Genomic DNA, 24,908 nt, shown 5'->3' on the forward strand with positions numbered 1-24,908 from the left:
TTTAATTATTCCACATTAACTTAAAACATAACCATACAAAACCAATTCCACATAAACATAATCATACAAAACCCAAAATATAACAATTCCTAAGGAGTTCCATACATCTAGAAATTCAATAGTTCTTGACAATGAATGTTAGAAGAAACAATATCTTTTTCCTGCAAAAATTGCACAATAGGGAACCATATTGTTTGGAAATTTTTTCGATAGGCTTCCAAATTTTGAATGCCTGTAGAGCAATCCACTTTACCCAATATAAAATGGTTCCAGATGGAATCATACCAATTTTGTAGTGAGGGCCCTTTCTTATTTCTCCATTTCTTGGCAATCTCTACTTTGCTTAATTTCTGATTCGGCTTTTGAATAATCCAAGGCTATTAACCTGCTAGGAGAATATCCAATGGATCATAATTTCTCTGAAATTCCATTTTGACTGGAAGGTGTCTATTAACATCAAAGGCGCAAAATCCACAGATTGAACATTTTTCATAATTGTGATGAAGTTTGAAGAATCCCTAATCGCTATGAATCAATGATCAGCAACCTGAAATTTGCCAACACTTTTCTGGATAATGCCAGGTAGTCCAGATCGTTTGAAAGTCTCCTGAGAAGCTTGAGATTTCTATCACTCGCCTCCCTGGGAGGTTGGGCTGTGCCAACAAGAACAAGGCCTTGCTAGCAGTCAAAAAGCAAGATGGTGTAGGAAAGCTGAGGACAGGGGGAAAGAAAGGAAAGGAGAGTTAGATATCTACCTAGAGGAGTAGAAGCTTCCCCAAAAGGAGTTCGCTTCCTTAGAGAGGGGTGAAGGAAACTGGACATGTCTGACAGTGCCTCAGGCGCAAGGGTGGTCACTCCAAGAAATGTGTTTTCCCTGGATCCAGTAAATTAACTTGACTCTTACTATGGATATTTTATCCAGAATAACTAGATAACAATAACATACTTCGTAAACCACTCTGAGTGGGCATTAAGTTGTCCTGAGGGGTGGTATATAAATTGAATGCTATTATTATGTTATTATTATTAAACCTATGTATACCAACTTCAGGCATTCTTTTACACAAGAACAAGTATTTGTACAATCAAAGAACTGTAGTTCGGCGTCAACACAGCCACTACGTTGTTTAATATGTCAGTCTTAGAACTGCAAATGCTCTGTTTCATCGTTTCCTCAACTCTGTATTGGGACTCCTGCTGGTTTGAAACCTACACAAATTTGTATTTATAGACCTGGTTACATTGTCTATTGAAATGTCTTCAAAATTGACTAGTGACTTGCACTGTGTATTCCGCCTTGAGCTGCAGTGAGAAAGGCAGACTACAAGTAACACAAAATAAATAAACAAACAAATTAATAGCTCCATGAATACCTATGGAACCCACCACCCATTGTTCTGTGGTCCCCAGCACCATTTCTTTGATTATATTTTTCCTTTCCAAGGCTAATAACAGCATTGGGGGAGGTTGCCTTCGATTGGTGAAACCATGTATGGGCAAAGTGTGACATCCCCTCTGAACCACCGGCCTGGTGTGAACTAGGGCCTCATAAAGCTGGCGTTACCCTTCCAAAAATTCAAAAATGAATGGAAACATTCTGTCAGTCCTAGGGTGTCAGTCCCTGGCAGTAAGATCCCCAAGCCCCTCACAGCAAGCACGCGGTGCATTGGTTGAAGAAACTTTATTTAGAGATCTATTCCGTTCAGGTATGCACTCATAGGTAGAAGTTGGCAGAAGTAATTAGTCAAACAATAGAACTACGTTCTCCCACCCCTTTGCATTCAGGCACGAAACTGAAAAAGTTACATGGGAACAAAGCAGTTTAGTCTAGACAGAGTACAGAGTGGAATCATTCAGTCCTATGAAAAGATACATTTCTGTATACAGCTGCAGCTTCGGCCCAAGACCACCCAGAAATGAAAGCGCATAATTCTTAGAGATAACAAAGAGGCCACTTGCTCCTCTAGAAATTAGTATTAGCAATCTAGACATCTTCAGATGAATTATATAAAATGCATAAGATACAGTAATTAACTTTGGCATTATAGCAGTATGAGTTTAAGATGTAGTGTAAGATGCACAACACAATGATGGCATGGATGCTTATATCACTCTCAGGAGAAAATGCAAAATACAACAATGGCATGGATTCCTGCAGAACACAATAATAGCATATGACACAACAATGGCATGGATGCTGGCTTACATGACACATCCATTCATAGACAGCCATGTTTCTTTTTGTCTTATGCGCTGCAAGTTCCTATTTGATATTCCTTCTCTATGTAGAAAAGAAAAAAGGCCAGAAAACATCTCATCTATGATTTATATCTTATGATTTAGGCATATTTGCAATCCAAGATTGTTGCTGTGTAATAACATACATATAAAATCTTATCAGAGAGTACACTGCAACAGCACTCTGTATTTCTGTCATTATCACACTGTTGTTCCTTTAGCCTTGCTATTGTAAGAGAGCTTGAGGCACAGAACACTGTGTTTTTACTTGTTTGTGTAACTTCTATACCACACCACAATAAAGTTCCATATACAGATTACAGATTACAGTAAGATTATCACATACTATAAATTAAATTAAAAATAAATAAATTATCACATACAAAAGTGCAATAAAATACCACATATTTTGTTTACTAGAGAATTTGTTTTCTACCTTCAATTTTTATTATTTACTACCTCCAAGATGGCAAAAATTAAGATACATGTGCTAAAATAGCACAGGCTGTACCAGTTTGCAATTGTCTCTTAAGTATTGGGTATATTTGTAATTTTTCTTGTAGAAAACAAAGACATTTATACTTTTAAACCCCATTAAGATGCTAAATAGTACAATTTTATATGCAAACTAAGTTATAAATGGTGCAGTTTATGTCATTAAATCAGTAAAATAAGCTTAGGCATGATAGGAAAGCAAATATCGTATATATTCACAGTTTTTCCAAAAATGTCTGTTTTTTCTCCATAACTTCAAAATTTCCAGAAATTTTGGTGGTAGAAGAGAGTGCCCTCAAATTATAGCTGATTTATGGCAATCCCTGATGGGGTTTACATGGCAAGAGACTAACAGAGGTGGTTTCCCACTGCCTGCCTCTGGGTAATGATGCTGGTCTTCACTGGTGGTCTCCCATCCAATTACTAACCAAGGCTGACCCTGCTTAGCTTCTGAGATCTGACAAGATCAGGCTCACCTGGGCTACCAAGGTTACATCTCTTCTTAAGACTGCACTAGGGTTGCTAACCTCAGCTGGTGGCTGGAGATCTCCCAGAATTACAACTGATCTCCAGGCAACAGAGACCAGCTCCCCAGGGGGAAATGGCAACTTTGGAATATGAACTCCCCTCCCCTCCTCAGGCTCCACTCCCAATATCTCCAGGAATTTCCCAGCCCTAACACGCCAACCCTATATGGTACACAGTTTCATCACACAGTTCCTGAGGACATTTTCTACCGCCTCTTCCTCTCGGCAAGTTGCTCCACGTGAAAGGGGCACCAGAAAGGAATATTGTGGAATGTTCTGAGTAAATTATGTGTCTATTCTAGATTGCATGAGGTTTGGAAGGGAATCTGCAGTTCCATCGGTTACAGTTCTGGAACTGGCGAGCAGTCATTTTAAATTATCATGGCCAACCACCTCTCCCATTTTGGAATTTGTGTCATTATGCATGACTTCTCATGTCTCCCAATGGAACCCTGAGGCCTGATACGTGCGTGAATGAGAACGAGGCGGCAAACGGACAGCACAATCTCAGGTGGAGAATCACATTTTGGAATATGCCGTAACATTTGGAAAAACCTGCCAGCAAATAGAAAACTAGCATGGTCATAGCTGGCCCATCCGTTAAGCGGACCTAAGTAATGGTCAGATCAGCCATTGCAAGTGACAGCCCCAAGTGGAGCCATAAGCCACAGCACTGCCACCAAGGTACAGCGCATGACTAGCGGCAGTGCTGGAGACCAGGGTGCACTCACCAACCCTGCCTTCCCCCAGCCCTGCCTCGGCAATGGAGGGAGGAAGAGCATAACACCCAGCTAGAGGGGACAGCAGCGCCTTGCCTGGCCAGCTCTATGCACCTGCTCAGATCATGACAAGGGGTAGCTCCACATGCACTAGGAACATAATGGGAGGGGACAAAGTCATGGGCTGCGTAGGGCACCAAAAACCCTTCAACCAGGCCTGAGCACAGCAAGCAAGGAAAGCTGTCCGTGCTATCCTAATTTTCTATTGTCGTGGAGTTTTCTAAATGCAAAGGAATGGCCAAAATTGGAATTTCCACTTGCAGTGGCACAATCCATTTCACCACCTCATTTCAACCATGTGTACACAAGGATATTTACACAGAGGTTTGGGAACTTCCCCCCAAACATATAGCTATTTTAACAGCAGGATTTGAGTCTAATGGTATAAGGTGTCAAGAGTCAAAGCTCTCTTCTGATACCTCAGGTATCTGCAGACCACATGGCTACCTGCCTGAAACATAACTATTTTATTTTTCCCATCTAATTATTAACCTATAAGGCAGGCATGTGTAAAGCTGCTGTGAAGCCAATGCAGCTGTGAATATATAAAAGAGACAAACAATTTCAAGTTACCAGTTTGCCTCTCTGACCTGGGCTGAATCCACACTTACCGGCACAGCGCTAAGGAGGAGTGAGAGCGTCTTTCTGGCACATTTTATGATGTCATCGTGCCATGAGAGCGGGAACTTCCCCCCAAACATATAGCTATTTTAACAGCAGGATTTGAGTCTAATGGTATAAGGTGTCAAGAGTCAAAGCTCTCTTCTGATACCTCAGGTATCTGCAGACCACATGGCTACCTGCCTGAAACATAACTATTTTATTTTTCCCATCTAATTATTAACCTATAAGGCAGGCATGTGTAAAGCTGCTGTGAAGCCAATGCAGCTGTGAATATATAAAAGAGACAAACAATTTCAAGTTACCAGTTTGCCTCTCTGACCTGGGCTGAATCCACACTTACCGGCACAGCGCTAAGGAGGAGTGAGAGCGTCTTTCTGGCACATTTTATGATGTCATCGTGCCATGAGAGCGGCATCATGGCGCGATGATGTCATAAAACGTGCCAGAAAGACGCTCTCACTCCGTCTGCTTAGCGCTGTGCCGGTAAGTGTGGATTCAGCCCAGGCCCACCAAAGATACTAGATCAACTGATTATATCCCTAGCTGGTGAATACTGCTTTCAATCCTGCTTTCTAGCACATGATCTCTTGAGGATTTCTTTACATGATCTTTAGCTGGCTTACATCTAATTTGTTTATGAGGTTATAAAGAGGAGGGGAAAGTATGAAGAGATCCAGGATAATTAGATAGTTTCAGGAATGTAGCCATGTTGGTCTGCAGTAGAACAGCAGGTTTTGAGTCCAGTGGTACCTCAGAGACCAATAAGATTTTCAGAGTTCAAGCTTTTGAGTGTCAAAACGGACTGGGACCAAAATACTTAAGGGACTGTCTCTCCCCGTATGTTCCCCAGAGAGTACTTCGTTCAGCCGGAAAACATCTACTGGTGGTCCCTGGCCCTAGGGAGGCTCAGCTGGCCTCTACCAGGGCCAAGGCCTTTTCGGTCCTGGCCCCAACTTGGTGGGACTCTCTGTCTGAGGGCACTTGGGCCCGCTAGGATCTTGTATCATTTAGGCAGGCCTGTAAGACAGAGATGTTCCGCCAGGCATATGGTGGAGGCTAATTTTAGCCCATCATTGCCAGGCCTTCCACCCGTCTCCCTCTACAAGGGGTACGGAGAGTCCACTCATGCTGGCTGCCCCGAAAGGGGCACAGTATTTTACCTGTTGCTGTTTTTATGATTGATTTTAAGTTATCTTTTAATCAATGTTGTACCTTGCCCTGAGCCCGCTTGTGGGGAGGGCCAGCTAAAAATCAATCAATCAATCAATCAATCAAACAAATAAATAAATAGATAAAGGGAGCTTTGACTCTCAAAAGCGTATACCCTGAAAATCTCTTTGCTCTCTTAAGATGCCACTGGACTCATATCCTGCGGGTTAATCAGCGTCTCTCCCCGCTTTTCTGCCTTACTTGACCTCAAGGTAAGTGAAAATAAGACGTATTAGCTATGCAGAGGTGCAAAAAGAGAGAGCCAAAATACACAATAGGTTTGTTTGCGAGTTGCCTCCAAAGAGTTGCATCTGACGAAGAGAGCTGTGGTTCTCGAAAGCTTATGCTACAATAAAGTTGGTTAGTCTTAAAGGCGCTACTGGACTCTTTACTATTCTGAGTTGCCTCCGGGATCACTGCTTTGATTAATCACATGTCAGTTCCAAGAAATCACTTTAAAAGCCTCAGAAGCTGAATTGGCTGACAATGGCAACATGGATAGAGGAAGCGGCTCCTCCCTCCACCCTCGTTGCCTTTTTCCTAAACCTCCCTCCCTCCCAAGCAGGAAGTTATCTGCATAACTTGGGAGCTGCAACTGCTTAGACTACTCCATGTGCAACTACAAAATTACATGAATGCTTTGCCATTAGATTTTCGCATCTTTAGATCTTAGAGGTTGGGTAGGTTTATATAGAAGTAGGCAATCCCTTAAGGTATGCTGGCCCCAAGCTATATAATGTACCCCCAAGCTACTGTTACTGTTTCTGTGTAATCAGACTTCTTCCAGTCTATAGAGCAGAACCACAAGTGACAAAAGGCACAGACTGGGCACTTGTCAGCTTCCCTCAAGTTTTGATGGGAAATGTAGGCAGCTTGGCGGAATGTTGGACAAGTGACAGTTGAAAAGTCCATTGGACAGCAGTCAGAGAGCCAAGATGCAAGACCAGGATGCCTACATTTCCCATCAAAACTTGAGGGAAGCTGACAAGTGTCCAACCTGTGTCATCCATCACTTGTAGCTTGGCCCAGAAAGCCAGAATGTACTAGTCAGGACTATCTTCAGGTGGCACCAACACCACACAGCCATTCTCACTTTTAATCCAAGCAGTTTGGAAGCAGCAGTAGACAAGGAATGCAGCCCAAAATTTGTATTAGAAGGGTTACCAGGGCCAACTGGGGATACCTTGTGCAAGAGCCCCCAAATCTCATACCACTGCTAATCCATGTGGACCAGCAGTGACTAGAACGAAAGATCCCTTGCTCCCCAAATCTGCAGTTGATCGGTGCTCTGAAAGCAGCATGCCAAACACTAGCCTAAGAGAGCTTTTGTCTGTACCTATGAGTTGAGTAGCATACATGTGTCACCCTTCTTTATAAAGACATCAGATATAAAAGAATCAAGTACAGAGGCTATTGATGTTTGAAAATACAATCCATTAATAACCTCTTAACAAGAAGAGAAGGCCAAGCCTTCATACTTCGACTGTAAATATGTTCCTAATGCTAAATTACAGCTCAAGTGTCAAGAACACATATTAGAAGCCACTTATGGCCTTGAGGACTCTTTAAACTCTTGTCCAAGAAAAGGTTTATGGTAGTCCTCTTCCTCAGGGACTTGTAGCTTCTCTTTCAAAAAAGGGCAGCATTGATTCATTCCCTCTTAGGAGAATCTTCTCTGCTGAAGTTAAAAATAGATGCCATTTCAAAAGCACCAATATGGCTGTATTTCTGTAGCCAGGAAATGGAGGGAAAGGCCTATTAAGGTTTCCAAAGTGCAACATCTGTTAGCCCCTAAAGTGTGTTCCTACATTAGATGAACTCAAGAGAGTGCAACTTCCCCACTAGTTAGCACATTCTATATCCTTTTAGCAGCCTAAATGCCATTCAGTAAACATGGCTAACACCCTGACCTGGATAACCCAGGTACTCCTGATCTCGTCAGATCTCAGAAGCTAAGCAGGGTCAGCCTTGGCTAGTAATTGGCAATGGCAACCCACCTTTGTTAGCCTCTTGCCATGTAAACCCCACCAGGGGTTGCCATAAGTAAGCTATGACTTGAGGGCACTCTCCACCACCAAACGGGGCTAACAATCCCTTGGATGCTACCTCCAAGAAGAAGTCCGGGAGCTACCTGTCTGCAGCTGCCCTCTTAGCACTGTCATTTTGCCCAGGATAGTTGCGCAACAGTGGAAACACCCTTGCTGGTGATGCAACAGGAGCAAGTGCATAGACGGTTTTGGGCTCAACAATGTACTTTGGGCTCAACAAGTTACTAGTCCTTACAGAACTTATAGTTCAATGAGTTCTTATTTTGTTTTTCTTCTGTTTGTTTTTCTGGATGTATGAGAGCGGTTCTACCCCAACTTCAAACTAAGCAAACTTCATTCTTCTAGAACCGTTCTCACAGAACCGTCCTCTAGAACCAACTAGTAACTCACTTGCATTTAAATTGTGTGTATTGAGTCGTGATCTCTGCTACATTTTGTCTGTCTAAAGTTGTTAATACAGTTCAATTAATGGCTGTTAAAGTGTTTCACATGATTGTTTTTCATTGTTTTTGATTGTTGAAGTAATTGAGGGCATTTTAAAGATTTCAGCTACTATGCAATTGCTAAATTGCCTCCCCCTTTTTACATTTCAGTAGGTTTGGAGGTATCCCTTTGTTGTTTGGTGATGCAACAGGAGCAAGGACATAGACCATTTTGGGCTCAACAAAATGGTGGATTTGTGGAAGGAAACGAACAGAGAGAAGAAAAGAGTGGTGGGCGCATGAAACAAGATCAGGGTGGGGAACAGAGAGGAGGTGGATGGCCACAGAGGCCCAGTATCTATGCTGCGTGCCCTAATGCCTTTGGTCATGGCTGTAAGAAAATGATTGGCTTGAAAATAGCAAAAAAAAGAGCTGTAAGTAGGAGGCCAAGAGAATGCTTGAAGGATGAAGAACTTGAAAGGCAGTCAAAGTCTTAGTATACTTGGAAGACCTGTAGTGTGGGATCAGGGCCAAACAGTGAAATCCTATGCAGAGTTACTCCAGTCTAAGCCCACTGAATGTAACTCTGCTTAGGATTTCACTGAAAGTCACATAAGACCATCTCCCATGTTTAACATTTTATAAAACAAACACAACTACTTTACATCTTCGATATTTATGGAATGATGTAACTCCTCTCAGACCACAGTTTCCCCCAGTCCTTTTGCTCCAAAACTACTTTTAACTTTTTAACTCTGTATCTACTTCCTAAATCCATTTTTTTTGCATACGTTCATTTTCAGAGTTGAACCAACACAGCCTTTGTACAAATCCCACTTTTACAACAGCAGTGACCACACCGAAAGCAAACAAGAAAGGGTGGGTGGGGGGAGAAAAAAAAAGTTAAATCAGCAGATTTAATATGTGACATTTAATTTCATGCTCCGTTTGTTCCATTGTGCAAAGTAGAGAGCAGTTATATCACAAGCTCAGACATAATAATAATAAAAAAATAAAATGATAGCCCATGTATTATTTGATCGCATATTTCAGGGCTGGGAATATTAGCACTCAAATCCTGCACAAGCTCTTAAACCATGGAAAGTTTCAGCAAGGACTCTACAAGGGATCTCAGCAGCTTTCCAGGCGCCGCCATCAAAGCTTTGTCAGTTTCCAAGGTCAATGTATTCACTTGCATTTCCACATCTTTATTTATCGCTGCTTCCCTCTTTACCCAAGATGGCTGTACTTCAGAATAGTAAAGATTTGAAGGAGAATGCCAGAACAGCAAACAATAATCTGCTTTACATATTGCTATTCAGTCAAAAAAAAAACAACTAGAGGTTTGTCAATAGACAGACATGAGCAACTAACAATACATATTTTATCTTTGGAAACGCGCTTAGGTTGAAAAATCAGGAATTCCATTTCTGAAAAAGGAGAATACTCGTAAAGAGAAGAAGCAAACAGTGACTTGATTTTTTCCAGCAAGTTTTCCGAAAAGATTTCTTAAGAGAGGCAATAGGTTGAATGTATTTAGCACAACAGAAGAGCCAGCAAAGAGTTGGATCTAACCAGCTTTTCTGCTGTTGAAAGGGGACAGGGAGAAGCCCTTTAACCACCCAAACAGTTTGCACTGGATATGACTGGAATTGCACATACAGAAGTCATACGGCATAGGGCTGTAGTAAGGAGGGGAATGGGATGAGATTGAATTTTAAAAGCTGGCTGGATCCAACCTGTTTTTTATTATCATTTATCAAATCTGTATTCTGTTCTTCCTCCAAAGAGCTGTCCAATTTCATCCTCACACAGTCCTGTGAAATAGGTAACACTGATAAACAGTCACACGCCCAAGATCAACCAGTGAAATTCAGGGTTTAACAAGGAGTTGAACCCAGGACAATTTCTGGTGTTTTCTCCATGTCACCATACTATAAAGTGCCACTGAAATTATTTCTGCACTCAAACAGCAATAAAGGAACCCCCTGTAGGGGTGGCCACTAACTTAGGGCCAAACTAGATGACCTCCCCCCCACAACAGTTTCAAGGGCCGAAATGCCTCTGTGGGTGTGAGCTCTTGAAAATGACATGGGGGCCACAGGAGACCCTCTTCTTCTCAACTTCATAGTCCTGAGCAGGATCAGACCCCCCACAGCATTTGTAAAGTGAGGGAATTCTAGCCCCAAATGATGGTAGTAGCACCAGGGCACCACTGGAGACGCTGTATCTCTAGTTGGGCCCACAGAGCCTTTTGGAAGGGGGAAAATTCATAGAGGATGTGTGTGTTATGTGCCATCAAGTCACCTCCGACCTATGGTGAACCTATGAATGAAAGACCTCCAAAGCGTCCTATCATTAACAGACTTGCTCAGATCTTGCCAACTGGAAGACATGGCTTCTTTATTGAGTCAAGCTATCTCATGGTGCCAAAAGTTTAGAAAGCCCTCCAAGGGAGATTCATCTGTCTCCCTCTATTGCTATCTTCCACCAAAGAGTGAAAGGAGGCAAAACCACCATTTGTTTATCCATCAGCTGCAACCTGGGAACCCTATTTTATTTTAAAATATTTCTATCCCATAAGCTCAGACAAAAAAACCCTCAAGAAATGCCTCCTCTGGGTGGAAATGCCTAGATTTCTACCCAGAGTTTTCAAGAAAGCTGTCTTGGGAATGCCATCTGAAGTACACCAAATGACTACAATTTTGAGACTACATTAGTAGCAGCAGTCCTTCCATAAAACTGCTGTCATGTCTGCCCCATCCATGCCATTATTTCATGCTGACCTGTATTTCTGAACCAGTGTTTCATGTTGTAACTTGATGTCATATTGCCATGCCATAACTGCTTTGCTTTCACAGGCTTAATGCTTTCACAGACTTACTGAAGATACAGGTGCCTTATCAAACGGTTGTGGAACTCTCAGTGCGTCTGACCTTGTACACTGCTCACTCCCATGAGTTCTGTGTCTCAACTGTGATCTCCTGCCTTCTCATTGTCTAGACTTGATCATTGAAATTGCGAGAAGTTCTCAGGAATGGCTCGCACCAAAAGTATATTCACTGATGGGAGGGGAGAGGAGAAATTGTTTTTAAGAGGAATGATTTTCTCTCGTATTGTTATTCCTGTCAACCTGTTTCTTACTGCTTAGTTGCTAACCTTGCTTCTGAGTAATCCTATGGACATATCTGTGGAACTGATCTGATTTCTGAATAAAACCATTTAACCAAGAGTCTGGATTCTTGCTGCAATGGTACAGGGATCTATCTGCCATAGCCTGTCATCCATAGCCTGACAACTGCCTTGGTGGCAACCGAAAACCCTAAATCAGAATTATTTTTTTTACTGATAAAAGGCTCCCCTCTTTAAACTGGAGTATTTTATCTCTAGACAGTTGAGGGGAGGGGTATATGGCATCTTTACTGTATATTATTTCAAACATCTTCATGACTGATGGTTGTTGTGGATTTTCCGGGCTGTATTGCCATGGTCTTGGCATTGTAGTTCCTGACGTTTTGCCAGCAGCTGTGGCTGGCATCTTCAGAGGTGTAGCACCAAAAGACAGAGATCTCTCAGTGTCACAGTGTGGAGAAGATGTTGGCAGGTAATTTATACCTACTCAAGAAAGTGGGTTTGGGCTGAGTCATCCTGTAGGAGTTTCCTGTCAGGTCTGACCTAGGGTTCTCAGGAAATCTAACCAGAGAGACTCCATTTTAATCCTGTCAGTGTTTTAAGCTCTTCTCTTGCAGGTGCCAAACAGTCCAGCAACAGTTATCTCAGAGAAGAGGAATGTTTTGTCTACAACCCTTCCAGCCTTGGAAAAGTTTCAATCTCTCAGCTTCAAGCCACCTGTTTTGAGAACTGTGGGGGGAGGATGGGATTTGCTAGCCTATGCTATTCTGTACCTTAACCTTTACCTTCATTCGTAACAATATCCGTGTACCAGCCAAGATATTGAATCTTGGCCAGTGGACTATAATGGTTGCTTATATTCAGTAAAGTCTTTTGAAACCAATGGACTCATGTCTAATTGCAAGAGATAGCCTGGATTGCAACTTTTAGTAAGCCACAGTCTGACATTTCCCAGGATGTGAGGCGTCACTGTATCCTGAGGAGGTTCTTTTGCATATGGATTGGTGCTTGATATGCTAATCTTCTCTGCAGGGCTATTGTGGGATGTGGAGTATTTCGTTAGCCTGGTGTTTTGCAGGGCTGGAAACCATGCTCTATTCATTCTTAAAGTCCATGACTGTGCCACAGGATAAAAGTTTAATAAAAACACACGTTCTTTTTTTTTATAAGACGAACGCAGATGTTCTTAGGATGTTGACTTTGACAATGCTGCTTTCCCTGAACTAGCACAGAATCTCAGGACATACACGTCACCCCATTTAGAGCAAACTGCTACTGAGATTCTTGAGTCTGTGCCTCTATTGCTATGGCAGCTGTGTAGGAAGAGACAGAGAGAGAACTGACATGAACGATTCTGAAGGACACAAAATTTGATTTTCTACTTCAGTTTATTGACAATAAGAGCAAAAGGAAATTAATCAACCCCTTTGTGCTTGTTTTTGTTGATCACTGGGAGGCCCCGGACTCTCTTCAAGAGAGGCAAATATAGACGGCAATGCTTGTCATGTAATTCTTTGCTCACTTAATTGGATTACTTCAAGACTCAATTTAGCAATCAATGGCCGAACTGAAGAGTTGCAGGCAGAACAACAATAACCTGCTCTCCAACTAGAAACTAGGTTGAGTCGCAGCTTTTTCTGGACACGCTTTTTTTTAAAAAAAGTATGTCAGTTCCAAGACACACCTGAACCAAATCTGGCAAGGCAAACGATGGAGCGGAGATGAATAGCTAAATATTACAAAAGGCTTCAAATGCATTTGTGAAAGGACATTACAGTAGGCATGTTCGAATCTCACAAAGGAACAGCAATTAGGCTAAAATTAATCTTGTTCCTGCCTCACAAAGAGGTCCTTCACTGTAAAAGGACACACACCACTTTGCTAACCAATTGCAAAATTAAACTGGGGAGTCAAGGATCGCTGCATTTTATTGTAATTTCAAACAAAGGAGTAATTCTTCCTGGGGAATTCACTACATGGACACAACGCAATACATCATTTTTTTCATACAAAATGGAAATAGGTGGCAAGAAGAAGCAATTCACCTTCTGTATAATTAATAATCTGTTTATCAAGAAAGACTGCAAGGAAACAAAAAATAACCTTCCAGATTCGTGATGCTTGTAGCATAAGGCAGGCCCTTCAAAAGGAGATTTGTGTGTGTTATGTGCTGTCAAGTTGCCTCTGACCTATGGCGACCCTATGAATGAAAGACCTCCAACATGCCCTATCATTAACAGACTTGCTCAGATCATGCAAACTGGAGAACGTGGCTTCTTTTACTGAGACAAGCCATCTCATTTTGGGTCTTCCTCTTTTCCTACTGCCTTCCACTTTTTCTAGCATTACTGACTTTTCCAGTCTTGTCTTTCCATGTTGTAACCAAAGTATGATAATTATGTCATTTTAGCATCTAGGGAGAATTCAGGCTTGACGTGAACCTACTTATTTGTCTTTTTGGCCATCCACGGTATCCACAAAACTCTCCTCCAGCACCACAAAGGAGATAAGAATGGTCTTTAAGCAAAATTTCTGGCGAGTTTTTTTTTTACTGGTCTAAAAGATGAAGATTGTATGGTCTGTGTATATCCTTGGTTTATACCAGTCCTCTATTTTCCAAGTGTCTTCTGTTCCCAAGCTGCATCCACGTCATCAACCAATAAACACATTTGCAATACAATCCTACAGTTAGACTATTTCTACGCAGCTAACTTCTATGCAGCTAACGGACTTAGGATGGCAATGTTAACATCATAATTTCAAGATGTTCCACACGGTAGGTGACTTTGGGCCAGGCGCTACTCTTCAATCTGGACTACCTCACAGAACTGTTGTGAGGATAAAATGGAGGAGAAACACGGATACTTTCTTGAGCTCCCTGTAGGGAAGCCTTGGATAGGAAGGTGATAGGATGGGTCAAAGCATTATCTCTAATTTTTTGCCATCGGTGCGTCTATACATCCAAAGGGAGGGAAAGAAACCCATTACTCTTTCAGTTTCGACCAATTAAGATACAAAAAGGCATTTCTTTTTGTTCTGTGTAACATATTTTACACAACACCCATCTTAAACGGACATCTCCACCGGATATAAAGGAAGAATCTTCTAAACAGTCATTTGGTCCCTAAAATATATACAGAAAACTCATTTTATTTTATTTTACTTAGCTCTTTTAAACATCCGCCCACCTTCTTGAGAGAAATTGGAATCCACATTCAAAGCATTTTGAGAGTTTGGGCCTAACCCAACCTCAGGGAATAACCTCGTGTATGATCCCTATTGCTAACTGACATCAGAGCTGGTCAGTCACAACAATCTGAGCGCTCTTGTCAAGAAAACCGAGTGTCTCAGCACAGCATGTGTACCGTTTTTAACCCTCATTCTAACTCAAGGCCAGCATTTGAGAAGCATTTAGACATTTAAGTCAGCAGGCGCAAGATCCTGTCAGGGTTTTCCACAGGATTCTCTCCGGACTACTCTTTGCCTAGAATTAGCAGCAGACGGCAGATTGTGCCCTCACTGCAATAATGATACATCATTCCCCCAACCAGACTGAATGGTGACCATTTATTGATATGGGAAAAATTAAGGGGTATGCTCAACGTATGAGGCCCGACCTCCTCCTTTCCTGTAGTAACCCCAGCCACCGATATTCAAGGCAAGCACTCCAAGGAAAACCAAGAAAGCTCCCATCCAATAATCCTGTAATTGCTTCTCTATCTTGGTCACATTGTGTGAGTAGAGTGCTCCCAAGTTGCAGCTGACTTATGACAACCCTGTAGGGTTTTCAAAGAAAGAGATCAACAGAGGTGGCCTGCCGTTTCCTGCCCTGGACTGCCTTGGTGGTTTCCCTTCCAAGTACTAACCATTAGCTGACATCATCTTTAATAAGGGCCGCAGTGGTGCAGCCCTTATTAAAGAAATCATCACTGGATCCTGTTGATCCAGCCAATTACCGCCCAGTTTCGAATCTTCCGTTCCTGGGTAAGGTAATTGAGAGGGCGGTAACAGAACAGCTGCAGGTATACCTGGATGATGCCTCTATCCTGGATCCATTCCAGTGCGGCTTCAGGCCTGGCCATGGTACAGAGACGGCTCTGGTCGCCCTCACAGATGATCTGTGGTGACACCTGGATGAGAGTGGGTCGGCACTGCTGATACTTTTAGATCTTACAGCAGCGTTCAACACAGTCGATCATAATCTTCTGACCCACCACCTTGCTGATGTGGGGATTCATGGAACAGCCCTGCAATGGCTGAACTCCTTCCTTCGAAATCGGGGACAGAGGGTGGCACTCGGGGAACAGATGTTTGCTCACCATTCTTTGGTATGCGGCGTCCCTCAGGGGGCAATTCTTTCCCTGATGCTATTGAACATCTATATGTGCCCCCTCGCCCGGTTAGCCCGCAGCTTTGGGCTGGGTTGTCACCAGTATGTGAATGACACTCAGCTCTATCTGCTGGTGGACAGACAGTCTAATCTCACTCTGGATTCCTTGGCCAAGGGTCTTGAGACTGTGACAACATGGTTACATCTGAGTCACCTGAAATTGAATCCTTCCGAAGACAGAGGTTCTGTGTCTGGGTCATGGGGCGATCGAGCTGGGGACCCGGCTCCCAGCCCTTGACAGGGTACAGTTGAAACCTTCGCCGACAGTGAGGAGCCTGGGTGTGACCTTGGATGCCACACTTTCAATGGAGGCCCAAGTCACGACTGTTGCCAGGTCAGCCTTTTTTCATTTGACAGGCCAGGCAACTGGCACCCTATCTTTCGCCCCGGGACCTGGCCACAGTAATCCATGCAACGGTTACCTCCAGGCTTGACTACTGCAACTCACTCTACACTGGGCTGCCCTTGGGCCTGACCCGGAAGTTACAGCTGGTCCAGAACGCAGCGGCACGCGTCCTTACTGGAACGCCAATCCGAGCGCACATTCATCCTGTGCTGTGCCAGCTGCACTGGCTCCCACTGGAGTTCTGGATCTGGTTCAAGGTGTTAACCTTGGTATTTAAAGCCCTTCATGGACTGGAACCTGCATACCTGCGGGACCGCCTCTTCCATTACGTCCCCTGCTGGGTATTGCGCTCTGCAGACAAGCAACTCCTGGTGGTCCCCAGCCCAAAGGATATCCGTCTGGCCTCAACCAGGGCCCGGGCTTTTTCTGCCCTGGGCCTGGCCTGGTGGAACGCTCTCCCGCTGGAGATCAGGCCCTGCGGGACCTGTTACAGTTCCGCAGGGCCTATCAAATGGAGATGTTCCGCCGGGCCTTTGGCTGAGTGCCAGCGGGTGTCCTCCTCCTTCCATCTAAGACCACCACTTTTTCTGGGGCTGCCCTCGGACATCTGCTATGCCCGTATGCAGACTCCCAATATTTGTTTAAATAGCCTGCTCCTGGACTATTTTAATGACTTTTAAAACATTATTATTGATTTTATGTTTTTGTGACTTTTAATGTATTTTTTGAATGTTGTTAGCCTCCCTGAACCCATCTGTGGAGAGGGCGGGGTATAAATCAAATCAAATCAATCAATAAATAAATAAACCAGAGCCAACCCTGGTTAGCTTCTGAAGTCTGATGAGCTCAGGGCCATAATCAAATTGCAGTGTGTATAGATTCCTCTCTCTCTCTTTCACAATTAACCAGTATTTCATGGCCACATTAGAGTTATACAAAATATTGGTAAGTGTGAAAAAGAAAGAGAGAGAGAGAGATCTTGGCAGAGATCTATGTACATGCTGCTGAATGAATGTCAAGGTATTCTTCAGCTCTCTTCAGTCCAGACATAACTATTGATCCCAACCTGACCATACAGACAACCACAGCACAATCTTTACTGGAATTAACTCAGTGAAGTTGTCACTTGAATTTAAGTGAGTATTTGTTTATGCAGATTTGGCATTTAGAAAATAAGACAGCAAAATACAAATTTTAGGCTGCATATGCTGTGGTTGACAAAGTTTAAGTTGGGGCATGTTCTCTGTTTACAGATATTATCAAGGTGCAAGTCCAACGTGAATAAATTAATTTAGGAACACTGCAGGTTGGGATATCAGCACCATGGCTAGCTCCCTGGGTTTCGGCTTTACAAATGAAGCCCCCCTACCCCTGAACTATGAAAAGCTTCCAATTTAAGAGAACCTCAAACAAAGAAGGAAAATGTCCTGCGTGTCACTTGACTAACCCAATTTCCATTGGGTTCAAAGCATTAATTGTAGTCTCAGCCAATCAGAAGGAGTCTTTTGAAGTTTCATATCCCAGTGATAGTTATCATTAACATAACATTTGAGGAAACTGGGAAAAGAGAGTCCAAAGTAAACATTTTTTCCATGCAAAATCAAGATAATAATCTGACAAGGAAGTGTGATCAACTAAAGACAAAAGGATGTGGCCCGCCAACCAGAGGCACTGTGATCTGCACAAGATCCCCTGTTTTCTTTGAATTCTCTCCCTTATGGCTCTTGTTTTGGTCCAAGCAAAATCCCAAAGTATGAAAAAGGGCCCCTTATTTTCTAATACAGCATAATCACGACTGTTTCCTTCACAATATCATTCTACATCTACATCAAAGCACTAATAGTAGCAAGGAAGCACTTTTCCCCATCTAATGGTGCATTAAATTTTGGTTCCTGGCTTTCTCTTGGTTCTCCTAACCTGTACAGGTGTCACCATTGGCCAACCGACACCATGCCCACCCTCAGGCCCCTCATCAAGAAGAGGACCAAGAAGATCATCAAGATCTTCCATCTGAGATCTAAGAAGAGGACCAAGAAGATCATCAAGAAGAGGACCAAGAAGTTAATCAGTCCAATTGCTATGTCAAAATCAAGCGTAACTGGCGAAAATCAAGAGGTATTGACAACTGAGTTCGTAGAAGGTTCAAGGGCCAAATCTTGATGCCCAATATTGAGTACGGTAGCAATAAGAAGACAAAGCACACGCTGCCTTCAGGATACAAAAAGTTTCTTTTCTTTGACAGTGTCAAAGAGTTGGAGGTGCTGATGATGAGTAACAAGTCATTTTGTGCAGAGATCGTTCACAATGTTTCCTCCAAGAACTGGAAAGTAATTGTGGAGAGGGCAGCTCAGCTTGCTATCAAGGTTACCAATTCAAATGCAAGACACCACAGCAAGGAGAATGAGTAGTTGTTCTTACACAACCATATTTAATAAAATATCAAAAGTGAAAAAAAAAGTGGTTCTTGGACAGACACTCGTGATGCACACACAATGTGTATCTGCTGAACTGGATAGATATATTTGCTTTGCTTTCCCTACATGGCCTTTGAAATCTACCGCATATATTAACCAGCCACTGTAAAACCACCATCCCACTCAGTACAGCCAAGGGGAGGGTAATTTACTCCGTTGTTCCAACTTACTAGACTTTAAAGAGGAGTACATCTCTCCAGCCTTCAAATGAAGAATCTTCTCTCTCTCCCTCCCACACACAACAAAATAAGAATCTGTCATCAATTATTATGATTCTGCTTCTCTCATTAACAGGATCCAAAGCAGCTTAAAACATCCTCCCTTCTTGATTCTTAGGGTAGGTTAGGCTAAGAAAGAGGGACCAGTCCAAGGTCACCCAGAGAGGTTCCCTGGCAGAGTGGGGATTCGATCTCAGTCTCTCAAACCTGGGTCTGATTAACTATTTATTCATTGATTTCATTCATATCCCTCCTTTCCCCCCAACAGAGACATAAAGTGGCTTGCATTGTTCTCTTTGCCTTCATATTTATCCTCACAACAACCCTGTGAGGTAGGTGAGGCTGAGAGTGTGTGACTAGCCCAAGGTCACCCAATAAGCTTCCATGGAAGAATGGAGATTCGAACCTGGGTGGATAATGATAACGATTTTTATGTTTATGTTTGCAAACCCATCCAATAAAAAAATTCTTAAAAAAAAAAAAAGAGATTCGAACCTGGGTCTCCCAAACCTGGGTATGACTAACAATTTATTTATACCCAACCTCTCTCCCCAGTGAGGTCCTAAAGCACCTTACATCATTTTCTATCCATTTGATTCTCACAAGATCCCTGTGAGGTAGCTTATGCTGAGAGTGTGTGACTGACAGGTTAAATGACAGGCAAAATAATCCTAAAGCCTGGTGGAACGCATTCCTGCTGGAGATCCGGGCCCTGCGGGACCTGTTACAGTTCCGCAGGGCCTGTAAAACGGAGATGTTCCGCCAGGCCTTTGGCGGAGTGCCAGCAGGTGTCCTCCTTCTTCCATCTAAGACCACCACTGCTTCTGGGGCTGCCCTCGGCCATCTGCTATGCCCGTATACAGACTCCCAATATTTGTTTAAATAGCTTGCTCCTGGACTATTTTAATGATTTTTTAAAAAAAATTATTATTGATTTTATGTTTTTGTGATTTTAATGTGTTTTTTAATGTTGTTAGCCGCCCTGAGCCCATCTGTGGAGAGGGCGGGGTATAAATCGAATAAAATAAATAAATAAATAAATAAATAAATAAATAATGTGGGGTTCTGGGTTTTATTGTCCAGGTCACTTCCTGAAAACATTTTTATTCAGCCAGACCTTATAATCCAGGTTTGTGAGTGGGGAACAAATTCCAGTTTGCCCAGGCACTCAAATTGTGACATTTCAGCAAAACTGAAGATTTCCAATGAAACAATGAAGCCCGCAATTACAGTCCATATGTGAAGAGAAGAAGAAGGACAGAGCATGCAAACATGGCAAAAATTCACTTTTATGCCCATCACAAAATGGTTTTCTTGTAATGCAGAAATGCAGCCACCGAGTCCATACACAAGTTGTATACAGATGTTTGGACAAAGCATAGTTCATTCTGAAAATCTACGAAATCCTTAAACCATACTAGTCGGTCGCTGACAGGAATAGGATGTCCCAGTTTGAAGTGGACTTTAGTTAGAATGGCCATTGCAAGCTGCCACCATCCCGTAACCCAGTGAATAGCTTATTTCCTAATCATTTTTAGCAAAATTGGTCAGTTCATCAATATACTGGTAAACAAACTGTCATGACAAGACACTAGGGCATTTTGAAATGTGAAAGGAAGATAACTAAGATGACACATCTGTAAACCAAGGATAATAGCTGGCAGCGTAAAATGCCCTATATAATATTGTCACCATTTCCTTGCTTTTGAGATTATATATTAATTTCCCAGGCCCTCAGCCTTCCAAAGTAGCCATTTATCATTTGCATAATCAAACACTGTCAATCGTTCTGTTCCTCTACATAAAAGAATAAAGAACACAAACATCTAAAATGTTGTTTTATGGGGTTTTTTTCAGTTTTAAAATGCTATTGGAAAAACATGACGCACTGAGCTGTCAAACATCATGATTTCGCCCTTACAGCTAGAAGGCTTACCCTTATTTGACAATGCTTCCTCTTGTTTGATGCAGATAGATTTTGGATTATTGTTTATATACTGAAAGGGCTGCTTCGCATACTACCCCAAAAGCAAGTATTGTAAGGTCATCCATTAGGATCAACTAGAACACCAAAGCAACAAGCAATAGCCAAGAATAGCCAAGAATACACTGGCTATTCAATAAAAAACAAAAATGAATTAGGAAGAGAGAGAAAAGAAGGAAAAGGTTGTTTCAAGTGTCATTGAAAAGCCCTGTAATATGCAGCCTGTTCGTAACAAGGTGGAGTAACAGGAGGACTTACATCATAGTGTCAGACTAGGATCTGGGGGATCCAGGTTCGAATCCCCACTCTGCTGTGAAAGCTTGCTGGATGACCTTGGGCCAGTCACAGCCTAATCTCCCTCACAGGGTTGTTGTGAGGATAAAATGAGGGAGAGGGAGAGAACAATATAAGCTGTTTTGGGTCCTCACTGGAGAGAAAGGCCAAGTATAAATGAAGTTAATAAATAGATTAGATTAGACCAAACTAGTACAAAACAGATTTCAGGATGCACCAAGGACAGAGAAGCAAGGAATAATTCTTTCCCTGTTGAAAAAAAAAACCAGCAACAATTTATGTATTTATTAAATTTATACCCTACCTTTCTTTGTAATGGACAACCAAAGTGGCTTGCATTATATGCTCAAAAGTGGAACAATCTGAGGCTGAATCCACACACCCTCGGAGCGTCCCAGCGTTGTGCTAAATGTTCGCTAAACACCCGGAAGTATAGCATCTTTCTAGCGCGATTTCTGAATCGCGCTAGAAAGATGCTACACTTCCGGGTGTTTAGCGAACATTTAGCGCAACGTCAAGACACTCCACAGGTGTGTGGATTCAGCCTGATACTGTCTACAACAGAGAAGTGGATTGTGAAGATGATGGAGTTAGCTGAGATGGCTAAACTTATTGCTTTGATTAAAGAAAAGACACACAGAGCACAGTCCTCTCTCTAAACCATCAACCCACCAAGTTTGAGAGAGCAAGCAATAATGGGGTTCCATGTTTATAGACCCTGAGAAATGGCTTGGGAAGGCCTGTATCAAGACGACTTGGAAAGCTGCACACACACACGCACACTGTTTTTTTCAATGAGGGGAAAAGTTGGGAAAATGAGGCTCTTTGCAGTGAATCAAAAACCACAAAATCCAAAAACCCATCAAGCCAATGAGTTTCTCCTCATGCACATGAAAACACTCACAACGGTGAATGCCAAAAGAAGGTGAGTGTTGGCAGGCACACATAATGGTGGGAAACTCACTGGCAAAGTGGCCCCAGTACGGCACGCCAACAGCATGCTTATAAGCAGGAAGGCGCTCCACTGCCAACCAGCACAGTGCAATGAAATTTTAAAAAACCATGATTCTTAGAGCTAAACTACAAGAGACGAATTACACGAGGAGGAGCAAGGGAAAGGAGTTGCAACGTTAGACAGGAAGCTGAGTTTTAAAAGAGATTGGAAGGTTTTGTCAATTTCATTTCCTCTTTGCTTCCTAGAAGGGGACGAGAAACTGACAGAGCCTTCAGGAGTCAAAGAGGAAATTAGCAAACCCTCTGAGGAGCCATCTTTGCTGGCTCTGTAGAGAGGGGAAATTGACAAAGCCTTCCGATCTCTTCTTGTGCAATTCATCTCTTGTAGCTTAGCTCTTAGTGACAAAGCCAATAAATCATTACCTTTGAGTCCTGCTATTATGCCATGTTCCCTGTACTTTATAGTTTCATTTCCACAATGAGGGGCAGGTGGATCCTCCTCCTACTCATCCTAATCTGTTTTGCAGCAGCCCAGGACTCCCTTTTTAAATCTGCCAGCTGCCAGCCTGTCCTTGCACTGTGTGTAAAAGCACACAGAAAGGGAAAGCTAGATGTTAGTTCTTCTTTCATGCAATGGGCAGCAGAGGGAGGATGGCTTCTTTCCCCCCTGTTTTTCCTAGTAAAAGTGGGAGACTGGAAAGGTTGCTGGCTGCCAGTCTCCCTTTCCAACTATAACTGTTAACCCAGAGTTGAATGAAAATAAAGAAGAAACAATGCCGAGTCACTACGCAGCAACTGAATGCAGACCCACTCTTCCCTAAAGTCTACCACAGGCTGATGAAATCAGAGGTCCTTTCTCCCCAAGGACTTTGGTGCCTCTTCCCTGCATGACCGGGCCCTAATGAATGACCAAGGTCTCCAAGACAATGAACAATTGACTGATAGGTAGTTCTTCTCCTTACAAGAACATAAGAGAAGCCATGTTGGATCAGACCAGTGGCCCATCCAGTCCAATACTCTGTGTCACACAGTGGCCAAAAAAACCCAGGTGTCCTCAGGAGGTCTGCCAGCGGGGGACACTAGAAGCCCTCCCACTGATTGCCCCCCCCCCAAACACCAAGAATACAGAGCATCACTGCCCTAGACAGAGAGTTCCATCTATACCTTGTGGCTAATAGCCACTGATAGACCTCTGCTTCATAATTAGTGTTAGTTAGTGACTGTACAGGAAAGAGTTCTGCCTTAGGGCTGTGTTTCTTCAACCCTCTTCCAGGAAGCATTTTTAACTTTTATGCAGACAAGGAAAACTCTCTTTTCAAGATCAGCCTCCTCCCCACTTTAAATTTGGGTGATTCTCCAGAAATAGGTTTTCTGAGAGCGTTAAAGCAGGGCAGGATCTAGTAAGTGCTCAGCCCTATCACAGACACATCCCCCTCCCAGAGACAGTCCTTTGTCGCTCCCAGTCTTTTCATGGTCATAGATCCAGAGGAGTTAGCCGTGTTAGCCGTCTATAGTTGCAAAACAGTACAGTCTAGTAGCACCTTTAAGACTAACCAAATTTATTGTGGCATACGCTTTCGAGAACCACGGCTCTCTTCGTCAGATGCATGGAGGGTATGAAGAACTAGCCAGAGATATATAAGTGGTGAGGGGAGGGGGGAGAGGGTGCAGGGAGTGATGGCCCTCCTACTGGTTTCTGGATATAGCAATTTGACATCAAAAATGGCAATATCCAGAAATCAGTAGGAAAACACTTCAATCTACCAGGACATTCCATCAAGGACTTAAAGATCACCATAGTTCAAAAGAAACATTTCAAAAACAAAATCCAACAGGAAGCTGCTGAATTGGAATTCTTATGTAAATTTGTCTCAGTCAGACTTGGATTGAATAGAGACTCTGGATGGTTATCTCATTACCAGAAGTAACGGACTTCAGGCATTCCATTCAGACTCAGCAATGGAGGGAGATGTCACACCCAGCCTGGACTGCGCACTCCACCTCTTTCATGATATTTGCAGCTCTTCAGGCAGGCCTTTCCACAAGGTGGGGGCTACCACAGAGAAAGTGGATGTATGGGCAGTTGCCGATTTAGTCCAGGTGCAGGGAGGTATCTGCAGAAGGCCCTGTCCAGATGACCAAGGCTGCCATGGTGGAACACAGGGAGAGATGTGGTTTCCAGATATGAGGGGCCTAGCCCATTGTCTAGAACAGCTCAGCTAATTAAGTGCACCTGGTGCTTGTGCTCAGACTAGGTGGCCTTGAGAGACAGCAAGCTTCGCTTTCTGCACGTCTTCAGTCTTAGCTCTCTGGCCAGCTACCTTGATGTCATACTGAGCTCTGATTGGTCAATTATGTTTTAAAAGCTAGCTCTTTATGTGTTTTATTTTCCTTCTCCTGACACAGCCCGTCCCAGGGGTAGGTCGTGAGTATGAGCACCTGAACCACTGGTGTATGCAAGTCAGTCAGTCATCTGTCTAGTTAGCTTTTAGCCCAGATTAGAATAAAGTTGTTTTTTGTTTGTTTGCCATTGCTTCTGCTTTGAGAGTGCCTACCGCTATTTTCCAAGCACTCTCTCAACTTAATAAATAACTGTTTCCGTTTCATGCCTGTCTCTCCAGTGTCTGACATAGAGCCGAAACAGACGAGACGAGTTCCCTCAATTCAACCTGGGTTGAATTGCCTCAAGGTTTGACAGGAAATGTAGGCATTTCTCCTTCCCGTTGCTCAGAGGAGGAGGGGGGAGGAGGAGGGCTCCTCTCGCCCGGCCGCCA

At 43.0% G+C, this 24,908-nt stretch overlaps 1 protein-coding gene and 1 pseudogene across 2 annotated transcripts in view; one reads left to right on the plus strand and one right to left on the minus strand.

The window, feature by feature from the left end:
• The window catches only part of SAMD12 (sterile alpha motif domain containing 12), a 279,826-nt gene that overhangs the window by 218,839 nt on the left and 36,079 nt on the right, over nucleotides 1–24,908 (minus strand). The window lies entirely within an intron of this gene.
• On the plus strand, nucleotides 18,161–18,667 carry LOC129333511 (60S ribosomal protein L32-like; annotated as a pseudogene).

The sequence above is a fragment of the Eublepharis macularius genome, chromosome 7 (genome assembly GCF_028583425.1).
Source record: "Eublepharis macularius isolate TG4126 chromosome 7, MPM_Emac_v1.0, whole genome shotgun sequence".
Classification (NCBI taxonomy): domain Eukaryota; kingdom Metazoa; phylum Chordata; class Lepidosauria; order Squamata; family Eublepharidae; genus Eublepharis; species Eublepharis macularius.